This window comes from Sus scrofa, chromosome 9, assembly GCF_054392235.1.
Source record: "Sus scrofa isolate SSC_HxYL_T2T_F1_AM1 chromosome 9, Sscrofa_HxYL_maternal_Yorkshire_Landrace_v2.0, whole genome shotgun sequence".
NCBI classification, from domain to species: domain Eukaryota; kingdom Metazoa; phylum Chordata; class Mammalia; order Artiodactyla; family Suidae; genus Sus; species Sus scrofa.
In genome coordinates, this window is record NC_139391.1 from 38090944 (window position 1) to 38104020 (window position 13077).

Consider the following 13077-nt stretch of genomic DNA (forward strand, 5'->3'; position numbering starts at 1 on the left):
ATTGAGATGAAACAGCACACACTCTGGCTTCACATTCTCTTCCATTGGGATTGAACCCAGCGGACCTCATTCTGTTGGACCTTCTGCCAAGCCTCCCACGTTAACCCCCCACCAGGGCCTTCCCTCTGTCTGCTTTGTCTCTGGCTTCCTGCCTGCTGAGTAGGGCCAAAGGAAACTCCAGAAACTGGAGTGGTTTGGGACACCACACTTCCATATTCTTTTAGCTCACCTTTCTTCACTGCTTCTTGGGAATTATTTGACTGTTTTTTGCTATGGAATACTTAGGGATTATTCTGATTCTCTCTATTCCTTTAAGTTTCTAGTACTAGACGTACTCTGTTTATAAAAGACTGAGTCTTATAAGGAAGACAAATATTATTTTATATTATATTATGAATATTAATATTACTAGCCTGTACCTCCATCTAGGGATTTCTCTGCATCTTTATTCTTTCTCTCTTCTCCCACTCCCTTTTTGACTTTATTTCTTTGTCTCTGTCTCTCTCCTCCTTGTGTTTCTCTCTCCCCCACCCTTTTCTTGCCCCCTTTCCCTCAACCCTCTCAAGTGGCAATCACCACTGCACCTCTCCTGTGTGGACAACACTCTCTTCTCCATGTTCTCAGCTGGTACCTCCTCATTCTTTAAAAGTGGCTTCCATCCCATTACTCTATTAAAACTGCTTTCTTTGAGGTCTTGAGTAAAGTACTAAACTCTGTACTAATCCAATGGCCTCTTTGGGGACCATGTGCTTCTTGGTCTCTCTCAACACTGCACACACTGTTGGCCACTGTTTCCTTCTTGTACTTTTGCTTCCATGATGCTACTCTCTCCTGATTCTTCCCTATGCTCTCTGATATCCTCCCAGTCAACTATCATTGCCCCTGACCATTTTCTCCCTCCTCTAAGGTGCATCTCCCCTAAGTCCTTGCCTCCCCTTTTCTTCCCTCCCTCATACATTCTCCCTCAAAAATTTCATAAGCTTCTAGTTTAAACCTTTAACTCCATCTTCTTTTAGATCCTAACAAACCTGCCTTGGTGCTTAGCTGGGCCACCACTGATCACTGACTTTCAGCACTGTTATTGCTTGTACCCTCCTCCCTGCCTACTTCACCCATTTGGGGGAATCTTCACTGACTTGCCCTGAAGAGTTAGGCTTCACATTGTGTTTGAGGATATAGCTTCTCAAGTCTTGAAAGGAAAAATTAAATCCAGTGTCTTACTACTTCGTAAGTAACAAGAGAACCTCCATTGTACCTACAGTGAAAGGGTTAGTTAATACCATTCTGTTGAGGTTATAGACAGTGGTTAATTATCAAAAACTAATTATATTATACCTATAGTATCAAATTCAATTCCCTCCATATAACCTATACTAGCAGTACAATATCCTCTGATATGTTTCACACCTATAAATTATCATATTTTCCTGGTCTCCTTCCCTGCCTCACAGTTCTCTAACGTCTTTAATATTGGAACCTATATACAACATGCATCTTTACACTGGATTCCTTTCCCCAAAATAATGTGCAGCTTTGGGCTCTATTCCTATTTGATCTGGACTGTTGTTACAGATTTTTAAATTTACTTTTCTCCCTTCTAAGTGGCATTTTAAGATAATCTGTGATACAAAATACCCAATAATTTATTCTGCTATTTCCCACTGCTCCCCAAATCCCCGGTACAAATATCCTCATGCTTTTGCTCCTCCACACTTATTTATGCTGCTTTTCCTGTTCAGAGTGGTCTTCCCTGCACTACACCTGGTGAAATCCTATTTATTTTTCAAAGCTTATTTCAAATACTACTTCCTCATCAGGCTTCCTGCTATCAGACTACACTACAAAGCTACACCATCAAAACAATATGGTTCTGGCACAAAACCAAAAATGTAGGTCAGTGAAACAGGATAGAAAGCCCAGAGATAAATTCATGTGCCTATGATCAACTAATATATGACAAAAGAAGCAAGAACATAACAATGGAGAAAAGACAGACTCTTTAATAAGTGGTGCTGGGAAAACTGGACAGCTACATGTAAAAGAATGGAATTAGAACATTCTTTAACACCATACACAAAAATAAACTCAAAATGGATTAAAGACTTAAATATAAGACCAGATACTATAAAACTCTTAGAGGAAAACACAGGCATAGGCAGAATGCTCTTTGACATAAATCACAGCAGTATCTTTTTTGGTCTGCCTCCTAGAGTAATGAAGATATAAACACAAATAACAAATAGGACCTCATTAAACTTAAAAGATTTTGCACAGCAAAGGAAACCATTAAAAAATGAAAAGACAACCCATGGAATAGGAAAAAAAACTTTGCAAACAAAGAACTGACAAGGTATTAATCTCTAAAATATATAAACATCTCATGTAGCTTTATATTTTTAAAAACCCAATTAATGAGTAGACAAAAGATCTAAATAGACATTTCTCCAAAGACAGACAGATGGCCAAAAAGCACATGAAAAGATGCTCAACATCACTAATTTTTAGAGAAATGCAAATCACAACCATAATGAGGTATCACTTCACACCAGTCAGAATGGCCATCATCAAAAGTCTACAAACAATAAATGCTGGAAAGGGTGTGGAGAAAAGTGAACCCTCCCATACTTTGATGGAAATGTAAATTGGTGCAACCACCATGGAAAACATAGAACTGAAAATAGAACTACTATGTAATCCAGCAATCCCACTCCTGGGCATATATCCAGAGAAAACCATAATTCAGAGAGATAAAAATGTACCCCAGTGTTCATAGCAGCAGTATTCACAATAGCCAAACATGGAGGCAACCTAAATGTCCAGCAACAAAGGAATAGATAAAGAAGATGTGATACATATATATAATGGAATATTCCTCACAAGGAACTATATTCAGCATCCTGTAATAAACCATAATGGAAAATAATATTAATATATATCTGAATCATTTTGCTGTATACTAGAAACTAACATAAAACTGTAAATTAACTATAATAAAAAACTATTGTTTTTCACAGGTGTTTTTCACAATAACTATTGTTACTATTTTGTTGTTATTATTACTGTAAATATGGTCAGTTTCTCTACAGAATGAGAGATCAAAGATGCCCCATGCCCCAGGTAGAGTTATTCCTTTGGGTTCCACTGGAGGGGAGACCCTTCCTTTGAGAATAATGTCTGTCCCCTATCACTATACCGACTACACAGAAACAGGAAGGAAGTCAACCTGAGCCGAGCTTTGCAAAAGCAGCCCAGTCTTGTGTGATCATCAGTGATAGTTGCTGAAGACACTGTGGTGAAACAGCTCTAAAAACAGCTGACATCAGAGTTCCCGTCATGGTGCAGTAGTTAATCAATCTGACTAGGAACCATGAGGTTGCAGGTTCGATCCCTGGCCTTGCTTAGTGGGTTGAGGATCTGGCATTGCTGTGAGCTGTGGTGTAGATCACAGATGCGGCTCTGATCCCGAATTGCTATGGTTCTGGCATAGGCCAGCAGCTACAGCTCGGATTAGACCCCTAGCCTGGGAACCTCCATATGCTGCTGGTATGCCCTTAGGAAAAAAAAAAAAAAAAGACAAAAATAAATAATTAATTAAAATAAAAATAACTGAACATTCCAAAGAAGCAAAGCTAGAAGACCTAACAACCATCTTTCAAATTTTTGTTCTTAAATTTGAATTATTTGATCTTCTGAGTAAATTGTTAAGTCTCTGTGCTGGTATAGTATTTTTTTTCTCATTTTGCACAGCATTGGTTATACTGCCAGTACCCCAAAATAATAGATAATAATTAGGAATATAAAAACGGTAAAGCTTGTAATTTTTCATGTTATTTATATAAACCAGGAATTTAACGCAAGTGGAGGTCTGCCATGGAAGTTTTTCAAACGTGTTGACTGAAGTTACTAGTGATATGTAAATGTTATTAGGATAGTAATTTGATGTGGAATGCAATTTAAAAGGGGTGCAGGATATAATTGTTAGGTATCCTGAAGCTAATTGCTTAGACAAAAACAAATATTTCATTATCTGTTGAAACAGTTACCCATTCATTTATGTAGTCTCTCTTAGGACATTGCTGCCCTAATTCACCTAGACTGAGGTCAATGGTTAAGGGATTTTTCAAATGCCTATATACAACTCAGAAGTCAGAAGTATATCAGCCTTCCTAATTATTGTGTAATCCTTCAATATGATTTTCAGTAACTAATATTCTCCATTTGAATAGGACCCTACAATGTGCAAAAATGTTCATATACATTGAACAGCACGTTTGAGCTTCACCCTCTGAGCTACATACATTGGATTATTATTAAGCATATTTAGGTTAAGAAACTAAGATATGAAGTGCTATGAACTGAGTAGTGCCTCCTGCCATTCACACATCGAAGCCTTAATCCCCAAGGTGACTATATTTGGAGAGACGGCCTTGGGGAAGTAATTACAGCCACAGGGATCATAGGGGTGAAGTCCTAATTTATATTGGTAGCCTTATAAGAAGAGGAAGAGAGAGAGAGAAAGGTGCCTCTCCACCGAGCAAGCACCTAGCAAGAAGGTGGCCTCTACAAGCCACCAGAGAGGCCTCACTAGCTCCAACCCTACTGGCATCCTGATCTTGGACATCTCAGTCTTCAGAACAGTGAGGAAATTAATTTATATTGTTTAAGCCACCCAATCTGTGGTATTTTGTTATGACAGCTCAAGCAGGTTCATGCACAGGTGAATGTGCCCTCCAAAATCTCCTAAGTAGTGGCTCTGAATCAAGAATGTTGATCCCTCTCATTCCAGGATTGTTCCCAGCCAGAGGTTATAAACCTCTGACAAGTTGATAATATTTTTTTTTTTTTTTGCTCTGTTATTTAAAGGGCAAGAGAGAAATTTGTACCAGCAGGAAAATGAAGAAATCAATGCACAAGAAATAAAACAATAAATATTTAACTTGATGAAATCCCATGACCTTTGAAAGATGTTAATCTTCCGCCAGCCTAGGCCACAGCCACAGCACCATGGGATCCGAGCCATGTCTGCCACCTACACCATAGCTTACGGCAGCGCCGGATCCTTAACCCACTGAGCAAGGCCATGGTCATGGTTCCTAGTCGGATTCGTTAACCACTGAGCCACGACAGGAACTCCAAAAGATGTTAATCTTCTATTGTGGTTTTCCTTCATCTTAGTTGGGGTTGGGAGGGGAGATTATCAAGTGAAACATTCTTGTTACCCTGCCATTTTCTGTGGGACCCTCTCTGCCTTGAGACCCCCACTCAAAGTAGGCTTCCTGCCCAAACTACCAGCAATTTCAACCTCATAATAAAAATGAGCTGGGGAACCAAGGGGAACCTCTGTGTCTCATACAAAGTATAAGGAGCATATTTTCAGGTCAAATATGAAAAACCAGTATTGGATTCAGAAGAGAAATTTCAAAGCACTCAGGCCTATTTTGTCTTTATGAGAAGTGGTAAACAGAGCTATCTGAATTATGTTAGCTGGAACATAGTTTCTGAGATTGTAAAAAACTATTCACTTACTTTTTAAATGGCCATGGTTTCCTTCTGAAAAAGTGAAAACTGCAAACAGAACATGCAGAGAAGGAAGGGAAAAGAAAGAGATAGGAAAAGGAGATGGGGAAAGCAACCCCAGAGCTTTCAGAAACAAGAACACAGCTCAACACAATTAAAAAGCGGATTTACGTAGAACCAGTGGCACTGTTTTAGCATATTCATTTAGTATACTTTTTCATTTAACTGATCATTTATTTGAGCAAGTATTTTGGCAGATTAATAATCACAGCTGATCCAATTCTATTAGTATGAAAGGTCATTTCTCTGAGCTAATTCAAATTGGTAGTACCATGTCCAGAGGGTCCAAGAAAAGGGTTGTTTACTACTTCTGGTTTATTCCCAGGATGCCAAGGGACAGAGGTGGAAGCTTGGTATTTGAATATAAGAGCCTCAGCTCTCCACCCCCTCCCTTATCCCCCGGCCCCCACCAATGTTAGACATATTTAACACTAGCATCTCTCTAATTATTGGTTTTTGCACACATCCTACTTTGAGGTCCTCTAAAGCAGAGACCATGTTTTATTCATTTTGGCCTACCTGTATCTAGCATACATAGTTCCTGCCACTTAGTAGCAAATTAATAAATCAACCAGAAAACATTCACTGAGAACTGTAGGAATAAAAAAAATAATAAAAAAAAAATTTTAAAAAGCCAGCTTCTCTAGGTTCTGAGCTGTATCTGTTATGTCTGCCAGGAGCATCAAGAGACCAAGGCTGAGTATTGAATCATATCTTCTTTCCTAAGTTTTTGTAGTAAGGAGTGGGGAGTACGTGAGGCTTGCCTTGCCATGAAAAGTATACTAGGGATTGTGAGGCTGGCACCAGAGGGCACAGCAATTAACATTCAACATATTATCCTGTCTCACCTGTGTATTTCAGGAGTAAAATGATATCATCTCCTTACCTAGCATCCTCCTCCAAACACACACACACACACACCCGTAAGATGCTACTTCAGAAGATTTTCTCATTATATTTGTCCTTATCAAGAAGGGAAAGGAAATAATTTGTATCAAATATCTGCTCCCTATGCCAGGCTCTTGTTAGTTGCTTTTATATAAATTACCTTTTAATTTTGCCAAGGGAAAAACAAAAAAAACAAAAAACTGGCTTGTACAATGTCCCTAAGTGCTTGGTTGCTTGACTTCCCCACTCCACCTCCACCCTGTAAAGACAGGTTAACATTCCCCAGAACGTCCCTGTGAAAAGAACTTTGTAACTCATGTTCATTTCCACTGCACATGTTCAAGTTTATTGCTGGAATTGAGAGCAGACTGAAGTTATTTCCAGACAGCCCTACCTAACCCCTTGGCCAAATATTCTGAAAGACCCTAGCACATGCCCAACATCAGGCCAGAACTGACCCTGAGGCCAATGTGAATTCAGGTTAGATTCTGAAGCTATCTCAAGATAAACTGGTATGCACATACACCTTAATCTTAATCACAAAGCTAATGCAATTACCAAGACTGCCTTTTGACCCACGGGCTTTTCACTCATTCAAAAATATGTAGGTGCCTGCTCCATGTCCAAGAATGCAAAAGTCATCTCATATACAATACTTACTCTTTAGGAGTTCTTAGACTTTCTGTATTGTCCCTGGGGTGTCTATTTCATATAAAAAATAAACCTTAAACAACGACTTTAACCTACCAAATAATTGTTTTCACATAAATAATGCCCCCCATTACAGGTACACCCAAAATTTTTTTTTCCCTTTTTACACTGAATTAACTAGTGTTCTGATTAAAACGATGAATTCTCAGTGATTTCAATGTGATAAGAAAAAATCCCCTAATGCTATTTTACCCTTTAGAAAGACCCAGGAATGGCCAAACCCACAGCATGCACCAAGGATAAGAAAGCAAACGTGTCTGCTCCACTCTCTTTTACTCAGTTCAGGTTGAAGAGCACATTTTCTTTGTTGGAGGAGATTCTCTGAGACTTTCCAGAGCTTCTCATTTAGATGTTCCCAGTTAATTTCCCTAAAATCTATGTTAATGAATACATAAGCACTAGCATTATTGAAAATGAAGGACAGGACTGATGTTCATTGATGCTTCTGATAGCATTATAATTTTGGGTTTTTAATTACCAACACTTCCTTTTACTTAACACAAATGTCAGTCAACAGGGTTGTTTGCTCTTCCTGGAAAATCTTGGGCATTCCATTCATTATTTTTAGTAATTTATGTCTTTCTTAATGATCCAGGAGAAATAATTTAAAAACCTACCCCATAATTAAAATACTCTCTTAAGTACTTATGCTGAGTAACTCTAAAAAAAAAAGTCTTCCTACTTTTTAACCATCCTGGTAATGGATGTCCTGTTTTCCCTGTTGTTTTACTATGGAAAGACTCAGGTGTAAGAGTTTTTCTTCATCATCATCATAGCCTTCAATATGAAGTGTGACTCTGAAATAAGAAGACTTTCCATTTTTGTCACCAATAATGATATTTTCTAAGTTTTTATTCTCTTTAATAGTGAACATCAAATTGTTATTTGATGCTCAGCAGAGAAGTAGCAAGATGCAAAATTAGAAATCTAAATTGGTCAAGTGGGCAGGTTGCCGTCTGTTACGTGGAGAAGACCATAAAGATTTAGAAGCTAAAGACCGCTGTTTGATTCCTGTTCAGTCCTTTCTTCATGTTGGGTCCAGTTGCTCATTTGGGGTTTTTTTAACCTGTGAGATGGGAGCCATAGCTATTTTATAGAATTCTTGTGTTAATAAGAGTTCATCAACAGTGTGTGACAATGCCTAGCATTTTTCAGGGCTCTAAAAGGTACACCATCACCATTAATTTCCTTCCATTTCTATCTTTTCTTCCTTTGAGCCATGTGGAGAGTTCAAGAGATAGCAATTTTAAAATTTTCATCTGGAGAATGAAATATTCTGAACAGAAGAACCAAGTCCCCAGCAAATAGTTGCAGTACAGGAATCTGATGTCCAGGATGAACACCAGCATTCATCATGAGGTGGGGCAAGGGTGAGGTCTCAGCTATGCAGCTGATGTTAGCAATGAACTCCATTTCCTAGGAAGTGACCTGGCAGAAAACAAAGCAGAGCCTCTCAGTCTAGGAGAACTAGACTGGGATACTGCATAGAAACCACAATGAGATGCACCAAGACCATGGCAGAATGCCAGGAATATGGCTTAGAGCACTCAAAAGCAAGTGAATTTTCAGGACAATGAAAAATCCAGTTACCAAGACTCAAACCCATGGCTTTGGAACAATGGAGGAACCCACTGATGAGTAGCAAATGTCCCATTAGGGTCCAACTGGAAGATCTAAGCTCTAGGGAATATTTATTAGTCAGATGATTAAAAAAATAAGTAAAGAAAAGGTTAACTTTTCATGCAGTGGGGGATAAGTTCCAGTGGTAGAGAGAGGGGGATTCTTGGAGCTACTTGGGCAGCGTGAGAAAAAGATATGAGTATTATTTTCCAAATATAAATTTTCAAGAGAAAACACAAAAAAGTACAGGAAGAAGATTAAGTGAAACAGTCATAAGCCAATTTTTAGAAGTGGGATGGAAGATAAAGAACCAAAGTAATCCAAACATCAAAAGGCATGAAATCTGATAAATCTGAGGTAGCACAATCAGAAAGGAATTCAACTTTAATTTTTTCTAGGACCGATAGCAACCATGCATTTTTATAGTATCTATTATCCTCAGATTCTTTGTATTAATGCTTTAAAAGGTGACATATCAGCAGAGAGAGGAAAATCATAAATAATATATTGTGTGAGTATCTGGTGTCAAGAAGATTAACTCAAATTATATTCCAGGCTGATCTACTGGGATATATCATGCTGTTTGTTCTTATAAAAATAGATTTAAGAGCTAAATACACTATGTCCTCCTTGGTCAATTCATGAAAATGTTTATCCATTTTAAGAGTATGTCTGTGGTGGAAAATGACCTCTTTAGCAGTGATTTATTGTAGCGCTTTAAGAAAGATAACCAATTCTTGTTTAAAGGCATGGAACTTTTATATTTTAGCCAGGCATGCAAAATAAATTCTTTTCATCCTGATGAGACCTTTCTGCTGGGGTTTTTTAAACGAGTGTATAAGCAAAATGTTTATCTGGGTCAAAAAAAAAGGACTAAACTAGATATTTGAAAACAAAGGTTTTACACCCAAGCCATACTTCGTAAACATAGAATTACAATTTTTTTAAGTCATTTAACTTTTCCTTTATGTTTTTTCATCTATAAAATGATATACCTCCCTGGTTTTCCACAAACCCTCTAAGCTATATCACTTAATGTCTTAATCATCCATTTGAACCCTAGCATATAACTTCTACCTTGAATCTCTTCTATGTTCTCAGAGCTTTACTAAACTTTAAAAATAAACCTATAATACACCTTTTTTTTTCTTTTTTTGGTCTTTTTGTCTTTTAGGGCTGCATCCATGGCATATGGAGGTTCCCAGCCTAGGGGTCCAATCGGAACTGTAGCCACCAACCTATGCCAGAGCCACAGCAATGCGGGATCCGAGCTGTGTCTACAACCTACACCACAGCTCACAGCAACACCAGATCCTTAACCCACTGAGCAAGGCCAGGAATCAAACCCACGTCCTCATGGATGCTAGCTGGGTTCTCTAACCACTAACCCATGATGGGAACTCCCCCATCATACATCTTATTGTTGAAAATATAAATTCCATAAAATAAGAGACAAAGTTATTGAGTCTTTTACATTCTATAAAAGATACAACTAAAGACTGGTTTTTATTATATAGTAATTCAAAATTTTGTAAACAGATTATGGCCAGAATAAATGCTGGAATCTGAGCTATACTAAATAAGGGTCATGACTTCAAGCATTAAGGTCAATTCAAAAATGTGTAAAGTGCATGAACAGGTTTTTTAGATTGTTTTAAAAGCATGATAGACATGCAGCTGACTGCCAGATAAATGCCGTAGGTGGAACACACATTCACCTCTGTTCTTTCTGAAAAAGAGATTTTTTTTTAAGTTTACTCTCTCAAAATCACAAAGAGGAGATCTCAGACATGTCAATGACATTTTGGAAGATTGGCATCATGGACTGAATGGTAACTGAGGGCAGAGAAAGGTGAAACCTAAGGGCCTACGAAGGGTAATGCAAAATGCTAATGGCACCCAAGAAAGAAGAAATTGGAACTGGAAATGGGAAGAATGATGACAAGTCTAAGGAAGAAGTAGATCCCCAGATTCCCAGCCCTAGTTCTTATAACCACAGACTTCCCCTTCCCAATTCAGTAAAGCCAGGATAGTGACTCCCTGGAGAACTTGGCACCCTGTGCCAGAGAGCCAGATGTGGGTGAAGGTGGAGGTGAAAACAGATTTTGGTGGAAGTTTTATATGCTGTTCTGCTCTGAGAATGATGACAGGTAGGTTGTACCCTCCGGGGAAGTCTCAGAGGACTCCTCCAAGCCAGACAAGAGGAAAGTTCTACAGATATTGACAGGCACAGATCTTCCACTGAAATAGCTGGGACCCTGCTCCATCACCTCCAGTGTGCCCACCACTCAGCACATCCTGCCAGTCAGATATTCAGTGCCTCATTCTGAGAGTTGACAGTCAAGGATCACCAGGCATTTGAGGAAAGCTCTATGAAATGTTATTTTTTAAAAAAAGGAACCTGGGGGTTCCCATTGCAGCTCAATCCTAACAAACCCTATTAGCATGCATGAAGATGCAGGATCAATCCCTGGCCTCACTCAGTGGGTTAAGGATCTGGAGTTGCCATGAGCTGTGTTGTGGTGTGCCATGAGCTGTGGCAGTTCAGATTCTGTGTTGCTGTGACTGTGGTGTAGGCCAGCAGCTGCAGCTCCAATTCAACCCCCAGCCTGGGAACTTCCATGTGCCACAAATGTGGCCCTAAAAAGCAAAAAAAAAAAAGTAAAAGATAAAAAATAAAAAGGTACCTAAAGCTATAAGGCAAGCATCAGGAAAAAGATTAATCAAAAGTATATAATTAAAATCTTCAAAGATATTACTCCCATAAATTAAAGACTATAATAACTAAAATGAAATCAGAGGAGCTGGAAGATAATATTGAGAAAATCTCACAGAAAGTAAAACCAAAAAACCCAAAGAGGTAGAAAATAGCGGTGGAAATATAAGAAAGAGGATCCAACCACAAGATCACCTATCTGAACAATGAGAGTTTCAGAAAGAAAACAAAATAGAAGAGAAGAAATTATCAAAATACAAATACAAGAAAAAGACATGACTTTGAAGATTCAAAGAACTTGTAAGTGCCCAGTACAATGAAACTGGAAATAAAAAGAGAATCGTAAAAGCTTCAAATGATCAAAAAGGGGGAGGCATGTAAAAAGAATTGAGCTCAACAACAAAAAAACAACCTAATTGAAAAACGGACAGAAGACCTAAACAGACATTTCTCCAAAGAAGACATATGATTAGCTGGTAGGCACATGAAAAAAATGCTCAACATCACTAATTATTAGAGAAATGCAAATCAAAACCACAGCGAGGTACCACCTCACACCAATCAGAATGGCCATCATTATCAAGTCCATGAATAACAAGTGCTGGAGAGCGTATGGAGAAAGGGAAACTTCCTTCACTGTTAATGGGAATGTAAATTGGTATAGTTTTTTCCACTATGGAAAACAGTATAGAAGTACCTCAGAAAACTAACTATAGAACTCATATGATCCAGCAATCCCACTCCTGGGCATATATATGGACAAAACACTCAATCAAAAAATACATGCACCCATATCTTCATTGCAGCACTATTCACAATATCCAAGACAAGGAAACAACCTAAATGTCCATCAACAGATGAATGGATTAAGAAAATGTGGTACATATATCCAATGGAATACTACTTAGCCATAAAAGAGGACAAAATATTGGCAGTTGCAGCAACATGGATGGAACTAAAGATTCTCATACTAAATGAAGTGAGAAAGAGACAATTACCACATGATATCAGTTATATGTGGAATCTAAAATATGACACCAAGGATCCTATCTACAAAACAGAAACTGATCACAGACATGGAAAGCAGACTTGTGGTTGCCAGGGGGGAAAGCGTGGTATGTACTGGGAGTTTGGGGTTGTAGATGCAGTTACGTTTAGAGTGGATAAGCAATGGGGTCCTACTACATAGTACGGGGAACTATGTCCAATCTCTTGGATTGGAACATGATGGCAGATAGTATGAAAAAAAAAAAAGTACATATATGCATAGCTGGGTCACTTTGCTGTACAGCAGAAATTGAAAGAACATTATAAATTGACTATCCTTTAATAAAAAAACTTTTAAAAATAAAAACAAAAATTAGAACTGAGAATCAGAATGTTGCCAAACATCACACCAACAACCTGAAGGTGAAAAGCAAGAGAGATGCCTTAAAATAATGAGGAAAATTATTTCCAATCTAGAATTCTACATTCGTCTAAATACTGAATCTAGTATGCGGTTAGAAAACTTGTTAGAATTGCAAGTTTTGAAAAATTTTATTTTCCTTTTACTAGAAGAAGTT

At 38.1% G+C, this 13077-nt stretch overlaps 1 protein-coding gene across 9 annotated transcripts in view; it reads left to right on the forward strand.

Annotated features, from left to right (window-relative positions):
- LOC100511522 (uncharacterized) overlaps positions 1-13077 on the forward strand; it is a 680138-nt gene that overhangs the window by 664374 nt on the left and 2687 nt on the right. For 3 of the 9 annotated variants that reach the window (XR_014815199.1, XR_014815194.1, XM_084975968.1), the window contains one exon: positions 8394-8535. The exons of the other annotated variants lie outside the window; for them this stretch is intronic. The gene's annotated coding sequence lies outside the window, so the exon portion shown is untranslated. The remainder of the gene's footprint in view (positions 1-8393; positions 8536-13077) is intronic. 9 annotated transcript variants of the gene reach the window in all.